At 39.1% G+C, this 13,020-nt stretch overlaps 1 long non-coding RNA gene across 2 annotated transcripts; it reads right to left on the bottom strand.

Moving 5' to 3' along the window:
- LOC125381503 lies at positions 1-7,158 on the bottom strand. 2 transcript variants are annotated; one of them, XR_007221813.1, is made up of 6 exons: positions 7,121-7,158; positions 6,649-6,684; positions 4,732-4,828; positions 3,902-4,402; positions 3,027-3,803; positions 1-2,937 (listed from the first exon to the last, which is right to left on the bottom strand). It is a non-coding gene; the product is annotated as an uncharacterized LOC125381503 (long non-coding RNA). The 2 variants fall into 2 exon arrangements; XR_007221812.1 differs by having other exon boundaries at positions 3,027-4,402.
- Between the last annotated feature and the right edge of the window lie 5,862 nt (positions 7,159-13,020).

The raw sequence follows: 13,020 nt of genomic DNA, 5'->3' as shown, positions 1-13,020 counted from the left end.
TCAAGTGATTTGATGCACTTCCCTTGGGTAGATCTTATTTCAATATTGATCTTCATTATCGATCAGATAGTCTTGACTGGGCACTGCCATTTTATTAGAAGCAAATGCAAGTGATATGATAGGTGGAATCTGATTGCTCAATAGGAGGGGCATAGAAAGGACATAATTTGTAATAGCCACTGGTGGCACTACAATAGAGCCCAGAATTCACGTTCCCTTATCAACGTCTGGGCTCGGACACGGTGCAACAGAGGCCAAGAAATCAGCCATTCAGTCAGTAAGTTGATTCGGACCAAAAAAGCATTTGGTTTCGAGGGATCCCTCCAATCAATCTGAACAACAGTCACAATCTCGATGATGTACGGGCGAGTGGCTACGGGAGTAACGACGAGATCGAAATGACGTGGAGCTGCGTCGGGACATATGATTGAAGGAGGAGATGCTGTCGCCGTTGACGAGAGGAGAAGCGCTGACGCCAGGGCCGAGTTTTCGTCATCGGAAGAGTCGGAAGCCAATGATGAGGACGATATCGTTGGCATGGGTTACAGCAAGGGCAGAGTTGGAGACAGCAACAGGGCGTTAATCTCGATGATGGGAAGGTGTCTCCGTGGTGTCAGCCGTCCTGGGGTGTCTAAGAGCACATTGCGTCTGACGTTTCCTGACTACTTTCAGGTAGTGCGAGAATGTTGATGGTGACAAAGGACTGCAATGGCGACATGGTGACAATGATGTACAGGGTCCTGTACAGTCTAGACACAAAAAACTAGGTAAACATAATAATGGATTACCCAAGCCAAACAAAAGAATTCAGAACGCAAGACACGAAATCGTGGCAATGTGGCAAATTCAAACTGGCGGATGGAACAACAATACGCCTGTAATATTACCATGACTAAAGCCACAAACTAGTAAGAAAACGGTATAATATACGTATGGGAACACCATAAAAGGCACAAACCATGAACATCATATGAGAAAACAATGGTGTAATAAACAAGCAAAGGATGCTGGAAACAATAAAGCTTTATGTGACATCATCCGGGTCACATGCCTACTTTGTGAGGGTACTGCCAGTCAGCTGGTTGGAACAACTCATTTCAGTAGCTGGACCTCTCACAGTTTGTCTTTCTGTCAAAAAACAGCAGTAAATGCATCAAGGAGTAATGCAGGATTAATATAGAAATGTAAAATATATTTAGATTTTACTAAAGGTGCTTAAAACATTTCACACACACAGAGAGCATATTAAACTATGTATTGATACTACCGGTAGAATCCTTGATGCAATTGTACTTGTACTGTCAACAGTTTGCATGAGGTATATTTCTATTGCTTTCAGTTGTAAACACATATTTTTGTTGCTAATAAAAGGGGGCATATTTTCGTATTATTGAAATTATTTGCAGAAAAATAGTTTTGATTTATTTATACATATATCAGTTTATTAAAAGTCTTAGATGTGACTCATAAAAATAGTTGATAACTATCATCATGAAGGAGCCTTCAAGTAACTAAAAACTAAATACACCTTACCAGGAATAACTTTGTCGATATAAAACGACTCGGAGGGTGTGGTTGAGAATGTTTTGATTGTTGTTTAACGCGGCACTCAGCAATAATCAAGCTACATGAAGGAGGTCTGAGGGTACGATGACATGCTTGAACCAAGTCAGCGAGCCTGACCACCCGATCCCATTAGTCGCCTCTTACGACAAGCATAGTTGCCTTTTATGGCAAGCATGGGTTGCTGAAGACCTATTCTACCCAGGAATCTTCACTCGTCGCAAAATTGTTGAGTATTTAGATACATATAGATGCAAAATAAAGACCTGAAAACACATGCATCAGGATCTAGTCTGAAATGAAAATACCACCGTAGGGATTGAGGTAGACTTGGTCCCCAGTAGCACATACTTGTCCTCAGAGGCGACTTAGATTGACAGGGTGGTTAGGCTTCGTGCTTGTGTGTCATCATGTCAACTGGACAGCAAAAGGCTTTACTCAATATTTCAACGACAGTCCTACAAAATATGATCTGAAAGTCAAGAGATCCTTTCTAGAATCCGGTGAATGTGGCTTGATGCCATGGAACCAGAAATTAACATGCGGATGGAAGACCTTTTTCACATGCAATTACACGTGACTCAGAAAATAAACATTTGATTGATAAAGGAGTCCATGACTGGCTGAAAAGAAAACAGGATGTCCACAGACAATAATGGACTTTCACCAAATGGGTTACCCGCCTTGGCCAAAATGCAAGTGGGAAACAGCACAATACTTGGCATTTGGCTGTTACATTCATACCAATGCCATGAAACCAGAAATTAATCTGCAGATGAAAGACCTTTTCACCTTTTCACAAACAGTAACATTACTTGGCATTTGGCTGTTACATTCATACCAATGCCATGAAACCAGAAATTAATCTGCAGATGAAAGACCTTTTCACCTTTTCACAAACAGTAACATTACTTGGCATTTGGCTGTTACATTCATACCAATGCCATGAAACCAGAAATTAATCTGCAGATGAAAGACCTTTTCACCTTTTCACAAACAGTAACATTACTTGGCATTTGGCTGTTACATTCATACCAATGCCATGAAACCAGAAATTAATCTGCAGATGAAAGACCTTTTCACCTTTTCACAAACAGTAACATTACTTGGCATTTGGCTGTTACATTCATACCAATGCCATGAAACCAGAAATTAATCTGCAGATGAAAGACCTTTTCACCTTTTCACAAACAGTAACATTACTTGGCATTTGGCTGTTACATTCATACCAATGCCATGAAACCAGAAATTAATCTGCAGATGAAAGACCTTTTCACCTTTTCACAAACAGTAACATTACTTGGCATTTGGCTGTTACATTCATACCAATGCCATGAAACCAGAAATTAATCTGCAGATGAAAGACCTTTTCACCTTTTCTCAAACAGTAACATTACTTGGCATTTGGCTGTTACATTCATACCAATGCCATGAAACCAGAAATTAATCTGCAGATGAAAGACCTTTTCACAAACAGTAACATTACTTGGCATTTGGCTGTTACATTCATACCAATGCCATGAAACCAGAAATTAATCTGCAGATGAAAGACCTTTTCACCTTTTCACAAACAGTAACATTACTTGGCATTTGGCTGTTACATTCATACCAATGCCATGAAACCAGAAATTAATCTGCAGATGAAAGACCTTTTCACCCTTTCACAAACAGTAACATTACTTGGCATTTGGCTGTTACATTCATACCAATGCCATGAAACCAGAAATTAATCTGCAGATGAAAGACCTTTTCACCTTTTCACAAACAGTAACATTACTTGGCATTTGGCTGTTACATTCATACCAATGCCATGAAACCAGAAATTAATCTGCAGATGAAAGACCTTTTCACCTTTTCACAAACAGTAACATTACTTGGCATTTGGCTGTTACATTCATACCAATGCCATGAAACCAGAAATTAATCTGCAGATGAAAGACCTTTTCACCTTTTCACAAACAGTAACATTACTTGGCATTTGGCTGTTACATTCATACCAATGCCATGAAACCAGAAATTAATCTGCAGATGAAAGACCTTTTCACCTTTTCACAAACAGTAACATTACTTGGCATTTGGCTGTTACATTCATACCAATGCCATGAAACCAGAAATTAATCTGCAGATGAAAGACCTTTTCACCTTTTCACAAACAGTAACATTACTTGGCATTTGGCTGTTACATTCATACCAATGCCATGAAACCAGAAATTAACATGCGGATGGAAGACCTTTTTCACCTTTTCACAAACAGTAACATTACTTGGCATTTGGCTGTTACATTCATACCAATGCCATGAAACCAGAAATTAACATGCGGATGGAAGACCTTTTTCACATGCAATTACACGTGACTCAGAAAATAAACATTTGATTGATAAAGGAGTCCATGACTGGCTGAAAAGAAAACAGGATGTCCACAGACAATAATGGCCTTTCACCAAATGGGTTACCCGCCTTGGCCAAAATGCAAGTGGGAAACAGTAACATTACTTGGCATTTGGCTGTTACATTCATACTAAAAAAGATGATTTAGTTAACAAGTCCTACACTCACCAGCTAAAGACCAGCTGTAAACATTACACCATGGGGGCATGATATATGAAAGACATTCCAGATGCTAATCCCATTAAGAAAACATCAAGAGGATGTAACCTTTAAATAACGCAGACAAATTAGAATATCTAATTGCTCTTCTTTCGTCACGTTCAGATCACTTTAGGTTCCACTTCCATCATTTGAGATCACTGGAGAGGCATACTTATTGAGCACGAGAGTAGGTATGCATTACGTCATTGGTGTACTTGCTTCACTGTCTCGTGTGATTTGGTTCGACTCTCTGTGGATAAAAAAATAAAATCAAGTGAAGTTCATTATTGAAAATCTATGCTGGATCATCTACTGGTATGGTTTGATAAGTTCCTGACAATATGTTTCCATTTACACAATACCTTGTCCAGATAATTGTAGCTTTATGAGCTCGACTCGCAAGAAATATCTAACGAAAACTGGGTACCTTTTCTAAGAAGTTATATATCCTATTAAAAAAATGAAGTTGTTAGACTTTCTAACAATCCCTGTTTGAAATATAGCAAGGTTACGTATTCTTCACAATACTATAATCAGAGCCTACTCAAAGTTCCACTGATTTCATTAATTGTGGATTACCTCTTTTTTCGTCTCCAATACAGAAATCCAAGTACTCCCAGAAGGGCAATAACAACAAAAGGTATCAGAACTCCCAGCACTATCATGTTGGTATCTCCTGCAATAAAATGACAAGAGCGTTACCAGACATAGTGGACACATTTAAGATTTTTAGAGGAACAAGAAGACAAAACCATCTGTGTTCCAGCCCTATTGACCCTTTATAAAATCACACACAATAACACATGTAATGAATACTAACAAAACAAGTAACGGTAACTTTATATGAAGTGGTGTAAATGTTATGTTATTGAACATAACAACATATTAGTTGGTCATTCGTCTGATCAATGTTTTATCACATTTAACACATTCATTGATAAGCCCATACCTGGTACCAGGAGACAGAGAGAAACGACCGAAACGAGGGATGGTGTAACAACTCAATTAATAATGTCAATATCGGATGTGAACATGCGTTGATAAAGGCGAGTCAGCGGGGTGCATTGAATACACTAGATGGTTGAAAATAGCCTTCGGGATGTTATTTCAAATGTCAACCAAGCATTGGTCCAACTGAGCTAGTGTTACGTGCTGGTTCTGGTCATGTCGTAGGTGTTGCTCTGCCTCATCCCAGACATGTTCTGCTCTGGCCATGGCAGTACAGCAATGTCATGCTGCCTCAAAAGTCTGTGAAAAAACGTGCAACGAATTGGCGGGAATCCTGCTGCAACGTGACATTACGACCCTGCATTTGAGCAAAAGGTACAACATGATCTTGAGCGATGTCCTCCCCGTACGCCATTAAAATTGCCATTAACAATGATGAGTTGTATTCCCTCCCATGACTTGTGGTGCAAGCCCGTAGCAATACACTTCCAACGCCCAAACCTGACGACGCTGAGTAACGCAAGCGTCGCTAAAAAAAAGACCCTTGCACGACCATCAGAGCTGTACAGATGAAACCTGGACTCATCATATAGTCCCAGTCTGGTCTTTTGAACCTCAGATGTGGTATGCACCAAGCTTGTGGTGCCAGGCGGTGAAGCAAAATTTGGCGTATCGCTGGACGTCGGGGCCGCAAGTTGTGCTCCCTGAACCCGTTGCATATGGTTCTGCCCCTTATTGGTCATAACCCAGGAACTGTTAATGTGGCAGTTTTGTATTGATTCCGTAGATGCACCAACCGATTTTGGTGGTCTTGTTGACGTGACGTCACATGTGGACGACCGCTACGCAGTAAGTCATTAAAGTTGTCCTGCTGCAGATAACGTCTCCAAAGAGATAATATTGTGTCTCGATGAACATTTAAATGGCTGGCAACTTCCATTTGCCCAACTCCTGTTTGCAGCTTACCCACAGCGCTTGATTTTCAGCAAGCTGTGGTTTTGCCTTAGAGTTAGTTACGCTTAAACAAAAGGGGCTTTTGAGCACCTGATAGCTAAACAATCAGTGTGTGCTTTACACATTAAAAATATGTGTGAGAGTATCATGCTCCCAACAAACACACAAACATCATAATTGTGCGCCGTGCATAAACATGCACATGCAAATTGTGAATCACAACCTTAAAGTCGAGGAGATCTATTATTTAATTTCAGAAAATATATTTTTTTATTGAACTTTAAATGATGCTAGGTTTCATTTTTCAGTTATTATATTTGCTTACACTAATCAAAACAGCAATTAGTCTCAAATTGTGTGGTTAAAATTGATATAATTTCGGATCCTGGTAGAATCAGCTGGCAGTAACAATATATCAATTTAACAATGGTTCTTGTCATTAAACAGAGCATTTTATTTAGAAGTCGTTAATAGTAATATAATACTATTTGTGAAGTGGTTGATAGTATTGTCTGTAAAAATGGAACCATCTTAGACAACATTAACTGCACACGAAGTCATACAGCATACAAAACTAAAGGGGAAAAAACAAACCTGTTGGAGTGGGAGTGGGTTTTGTCGTTCTTTCACCTGAAACAAAAAGGAAATAAGTAAGTGTCAAAATGCCAATTATATAATATCTGTCATCATTGGTTACAATTCACCAATGACAAGCAACAACCTGATGCACACCAATTGCCATCGATTGTGTGAGTATGGTTAATGCCGTTTTTAACAATATTCCAATAATATCATGGATGTGGACACGTTTCACACTTTGTACCCATGTCGAGGAAAGAGTGAATGAGCCAATCTGAGACTCAAACCCTAAATCATCTGATTCTCGCACAGCTAAAGGACAAAACGCTGCATAGTGAATTACTGAGCCTTAGATGATTCGACCTCACGTGTCCCAGAAAAAACACATTCGATAACAAACAAAATATTATGAATATTCAGAATTGTTGGATGACTGCGGCGTTTAAAAACATTCACTCACTTATGCTTTATAGATCTAACCACGTACCTGGACCAGAGATTCTCGTCGAGGTATCATGTGGGTGACAAGCTGAAAAATGAATATGAAACATGTCATTTTTCAAAATATGATTTTTATTGTTTTGTGCGTTGATATATGGAATACATAGATCATTACTCGTGAATGCGAACTGTGTGTCCACTGACGTTTGTAACATTTACATATCAGACATGGAACTCATCACTTCACTTTCTTTGTTGCAGATGGGAGACTATCAGGCGAAAAATGCAAAATGATATCTAAAAGCAAAATAACCAAGAGCAAATCTCTCGTCATGCTGTGAATCTAGTAAATATCTTTCATCAGCAATCATGCACATTTTTATGACCTACCTTGAGGCTAAATGTAAAACAAATATCTTTTAAGGTATTTATCTTAAAGGATAATAAAAGGACGTGTCGTTTATCAGAACATGCAAGCCATGTTATATTTAATGATTTGGGGATTTATGAGAATATGCAAGTACATATCTCAATTTTATTTGGTACTGAAGAGGCCACAGACCTATTACTGCTGAGATGTGCAGCATGCTTATTTCTGTGAGAGAATGCTTCTTCTGTTTTGCATGATAAATAAAATAGATAAGTTTTGTAAACGTCAACTATTAGCACGAGTTAACAAGGACGCAAATTTGATACAATTTGGATCATCATAATAGTAGTCTGGTAGATACTTAAGAGTCTTAATGGTGTGTGTATTGCGCACGCAAGAAGCAAATGTTACTCGTCTTCAAGATTATTCATGCTGCACTAGTTTTTCTCACACACACCACCCACCCACATAAGAGCAATACCTCTAAAATGATCCATATCATTCAGTTCACCTTGTTTATGTATAGGTACTATTACGCCCATTGATCATCAATCAGGGAAACGGCCGTTTTTCTGATACTACATGTACATCAAATAGGAGTTCGAGATAAGGGAGTTATAGGGATGCTGAATGTTTAAACAGTTCAGGTAGAATATTGTTTGTTTGTTTGTTTGTTGTTTAACGCCGCATAATTCCAGCCATGTGACGGCGGTCTGTAAAATAATCAAGTCTGGACCAGACAATCCAGTGATCGACATCATGAGCATCGATCCACGCAGTGGGGATGGATGACATGTATCAACCAAGTCAGCGAGCCTGACCACCCGATCCCGTTAGTCGCCTTTTACGGCAAGCATGGGTTGCTGAAGACCTATTCTACCCCGGGAACTTCACGGGTCAGTAGAATATTGTGTAGTCAAGGTCATTTAATACATTTAAGATGTGTACTTTCCAGTATATCATTCTTACATATTGGTGAATCGAGAATCTCAGTTACAGATTGTACATCAGGATTTGTTTGTGTTGTGTATTTATCGCAGTCAATATCGATGAATGAAAACAATTGTTTCAAGTATGTAGTTAAGCCGCCGTTAATTTTGGCATTTTGGTTCAGATTGTCTTTTCTCTGGTGTTTGCAAGTAGCGTTATACTTGTTTCCACTGCAATTGTAGTCTCCTAGAGAATTTGTATCTTCATAGTTTCTAAATTTATTCAAAACCCTACGTCTATCTTTGTTCAGACGATCGTCATCAAACCATCTGTTGATACTACCTCCCTTTTGTCAACTTTCAACCACTCCACTATATACTCGATACTTATGTCAATATTTGTAAATGCTGTATCCGCAGATTTATTCATCAAATTTTCCCAAACAAATTTAAATGATTTATCAGTTTTGTTATTTGTTTCAGTGTATGATTATCGTAAGGAAACGTCAATAGAAGATGTGTAGATTCAGTACGACATGGTATCACACTACATCCCATAATAACTGCAGCTTAAAACAACAAAAGTTATTATCTAGTGGTCGGGGCGATTGGTGTTTACCACCTTTATGTTAATGGACTGGCCAAATTTTTACTGCCATAAGAACAACATGATACTTGGTGTCTTATTATGCACTTTATTCACCTTCTTACATACATGATAGCATAACATTCATACATATAAGTTAACGAAGTCGAAGTCAGCAATCTCTGCATTCAAGTTGTCACATACTCTCTATATACAACAGAGTCAGCCAAGATCACCTTACTAGCTCAAGGCATCCAGGTACTGTAGAGAAGATTTCTCTTGTCTTTGCAGTTGAACTTTCAGTCTTTCAAGACTGCGCTCTCGTTTTCTCTAAAGACTCAATCTGGTTCAATGTGGCACGTTCACACTTCTCAATGGAACTGATGATGTCAGTAAATCTGAAGAGATTCCGGTGATGATAAGGCAAGGATTTATTGAGTTGGGAATGGAATCCTTCTAAGTTGTTGTTTGTTCTTGATCCAGTTGCCGGGTAGTGGTTCCATAGACCAATAGGGAACAAAGACCCATAGTCGAGATAAGGTCTATGCCACAACATAGTCATTGAACTCCTAACTGTGTGGCACCCAAAGAGTCGCTTCTATCCAGGTTGGAGGGAGGAGAGGAAGTCTAGCTGCTCTCCGGATCCATTTTTGGACGTCGGAGTCTTCTGTGTATAATACTGCAAGGCCAAGACTTTGAGTCTTTCTCTAGATGGCTTGTGCAAAGTGGAAGAAGCACCCTTTCACTTCTGCATCGGGGAATTCAATGTTGGCTTATTTAATTTATCTAATCAGTATATTTATTTTCTTATATTTCTTATTATTCAAAGAGATTACTGAAGTTCTAATGGGTAACTGGAGGGCTTGCCCTCATCTGGCCTACACCTTATATCGCCTACACCTCATCTGGCCTACACTAAATACAAATGGTTACTTCCACGCCCCTGATGTGTAGAATGGTACTGTCCATTAACCCATTAATGATTTCATTCATTAATTTGAATTAATTACCTGAATACATGGGTCTTTGAACTAATCCGATGTTTTCCTAGTGGTATCTGATCCTTGAGTTTGTTTTGAATGTTTATACAGGATTACTGTTATAATCCACTTTTAAAAGGTCTTCTCATCTCAAAAGTTTTATAAGTGTGTATACATTACCTTACCTGATATAATGAGTTCATTTTACTTAAGGGATAAGGGTACAAGTGTGATGTGCACTCATCCATAAATTTGTTTTGATAGTAGTGTAGGCGATATGAGGTGTAGGCCAGATGAGGACAGGCCAACTGGAGAGGCTATTCCATTATCAATGATAGGGCCAGGCCAGTTGTGGTTACATAACGCTGGCTTCTATTTTGGGCTGCAGTTCTAACAGCTGGAGTTCTCATGGGAGTAAACCCACACTATTATCTATGTTCTCAAAACGTACTTAAGAATATAATCAAGTACACCAGCACTATTTACACCTGTAAAGGTAGAATCGCCAACATTTAAGTACCACATCTTCTCAGTACCAAAATTTCATTACAACTTTGTCGGAGGAAAGGCGCCGAAGATATTTAAAAAGAAAATCCAACATCAATTGACATTGACTTGTGCTTAATGATATCACCCTCCACGAAATCAAGCCTAATACCATTTCGGGCATTAAAACCTCCCCTGCACAAGAACAGAGTAATTCTAAGAGCTTCTCCTGAAATAGAGTAATTCCAGTTTCACAGTGTGGACTGAGTTTATCATACCAGGTTAACACTCCTGGTTGGATATGTACACAGGTATGAAGTGAGTTGAAATGATCCCAAGAGGGACTTGTCCTATAAAATGAAAATAACAGTTGCCGTTGTTTTTTACCCTTTCAAATTTTAACAAAACTTCTTTTTTATCACGTCTTCGCCTTGCAGATATTTTCTTTTTGGTAATAATTTCATAATCTGAGAATAGATTATTCAAGTCTAAGTTAAAACTCAAATTTTCAGTTGTAAAAACTATATCAAAAGACAGAATGTAATTAAGAAAGTTAATCCCAGTTAATTTTGGTGAGATTCCAGGAATGTTCCAAAATTTAAATTTCATGTCACTGTCACAATTCACCTGGTGCATCGTATAATCACTGTCTTTCACTCAGGCCTAGGCACACCCCAAATATGACTGTGCCCCGTCAGATGTACGCGGGGTCGACCTCAGTTGTCGTCCTTGTCTAGGTTACTGTCATCTTCCCTCAAACTACTGTCTTCCCTTACCTTTTGTACAAGTTTGTTGCCTTATTGGTATTGGGATTTTTAATACGTATATTTTTTATAGTAGTGTGTACATCTTTTGTCTCTGATGATTTGTGAGATCGTTTGCTCTGTCAACTCCGTACTGTTTAAGTATGTCTCTCAGTATCACTGACTGACATTTGTCCTCCCAGTTTCACATTCGAGCGATAATTGGTCTTGTTTTGGGGGATTTTTTCAACAGATGCTTCGCAATCTTTCAATATCAAACAATAGTTATCATTGTGAATAATTCTAAGAATACTACCTCTATAACATCATTGCCATAAATTTCTGTTTATGCTGAGAACCACACTATAAACTTTTATAAATTTTCAACAGACGTCCTCTTTACTGCCAACATATCTAATAGCTGTGAGGGAAACCCTATCCCTCGCCAGTGGTGCCACTGCGCATGCGCAAGGCGGGAATCTCCTCTCTTCTGTCAACCCATTATCCTCATCAACTAGATGCAGATATTTGGGGAGGTGGGAGGGATTAATTCCTGATGTAATAGAGGTAGTATTCTTAGAATTATTCACAATGATAACTATTGTTTGATCATTCTTGTGAATACCCTACCTCTATTACATCATTGCCGGTATACACCAGAGGGACCGGTGGGTTCTGGTATCTAGCATCCCTTAGATATTTGGCTTTGTGAAAGGGTAACCCAAGTATTTCATGCCAAAAGTGTCTCAAACGGAATATGTCTAATAGTCTACTTACAAGACTAGACATAGAGAAATTTCAAACGTCATATAATGGGTATAATATCCGTGTATATATCCACCACAGTGATACTTAGACATATTATGACGTCACTTCCGGCGATGACGTCATCTGTGACGTCACTTCCGGTTGTCATTCCATGCCCACATTGTGGTATATGTCTTCTGTGATCTCTTATCACTTATGACGTGGTTTTCCGTTACGCCCTTTTGGATAATGATATTTAACGTATTTTGCCGTTAGTCCGGTGCGATGTCTCCCATGACGTCACTTCCGGTGGTAGTTCATCGATACATCCTAGAGATTACCATGTAGATACCTTTGATCACTTAATCCTTCGATCTCTGATTTCAGTGTTGCCATTTGTCTTGTTTGCTAATTCAATAGTGAAAACACAGTACAAAGGTCAATTTACCCTGAGTTCATGAGGTATTCTGAAATCTTCACCCCCATCCCGCCACAGTACCCTTTGTTATGTCCTTTTCTGACGAGGATTTGCAAGAGATAAAAAGGGGTTTTGTCTGCTTTCAGTGGGGTTAAGTTGCTGTTATGAAGTATCTAAAGGCACTTATGGGACAAAGTAATCTGTCCGGATAGTCCACACTTTTACTTAAGGCTGGTATTGTATATTGCCTGTGTCCGAGTGGGCCGAAGGTTGACGACTGGTTTTTGGCAATAAATTCTGGGAGCAATCTGAACGACACTGATTTCCATTCTTGGGTATGAGTTACAGTGGAAATGTCAATAGCGTGTAATTCTGATACACGAGCCGCCGTAGCCATGGCTAGGAGAAAAGCAGTCTTCCTGGAGACTAATAGTAATGTCGCACTACCTATGGGTTCATATGGTGCCTTCATCAATGCCGACAATACTATAGATAGTTCCCATTTTGGGAATGTACGTGGTACTTTAATGTCTTCCAGCGCAAAGGACTTCATGAGTCGATTCAGTACTTGGTGGGTACCTATAGATAGGCCATCGTGTTGTAATACTGATCCAGGGCCGATCTATAGCCTTCGATAGTGCCATGTCGTAATCTCTTGTCGTTTTTGAGATAGAGCGAGAATTCAGC

This window comes from Haliotis rufescens, unplaced genomic scaffold, assembly GCF_023055435.1.
Source record: "Haliotis rufescens isolate VD_foot unplaced genomic scaffold, xgHalRufe1.0.p SCAF_18, whole genome shotgun sequence".
In the NCBI taxonomy this organism is placed as follows: domain Eukaryota; kingdom Metazoa; phylum Mollusca; class Gastropoda; order Lepetellida; family Haliotidae; genus Haliotis; species Haliotis rufescens.
This window is presented reverse-complemented; position numbering and strand designations above follow the sequence as displayed.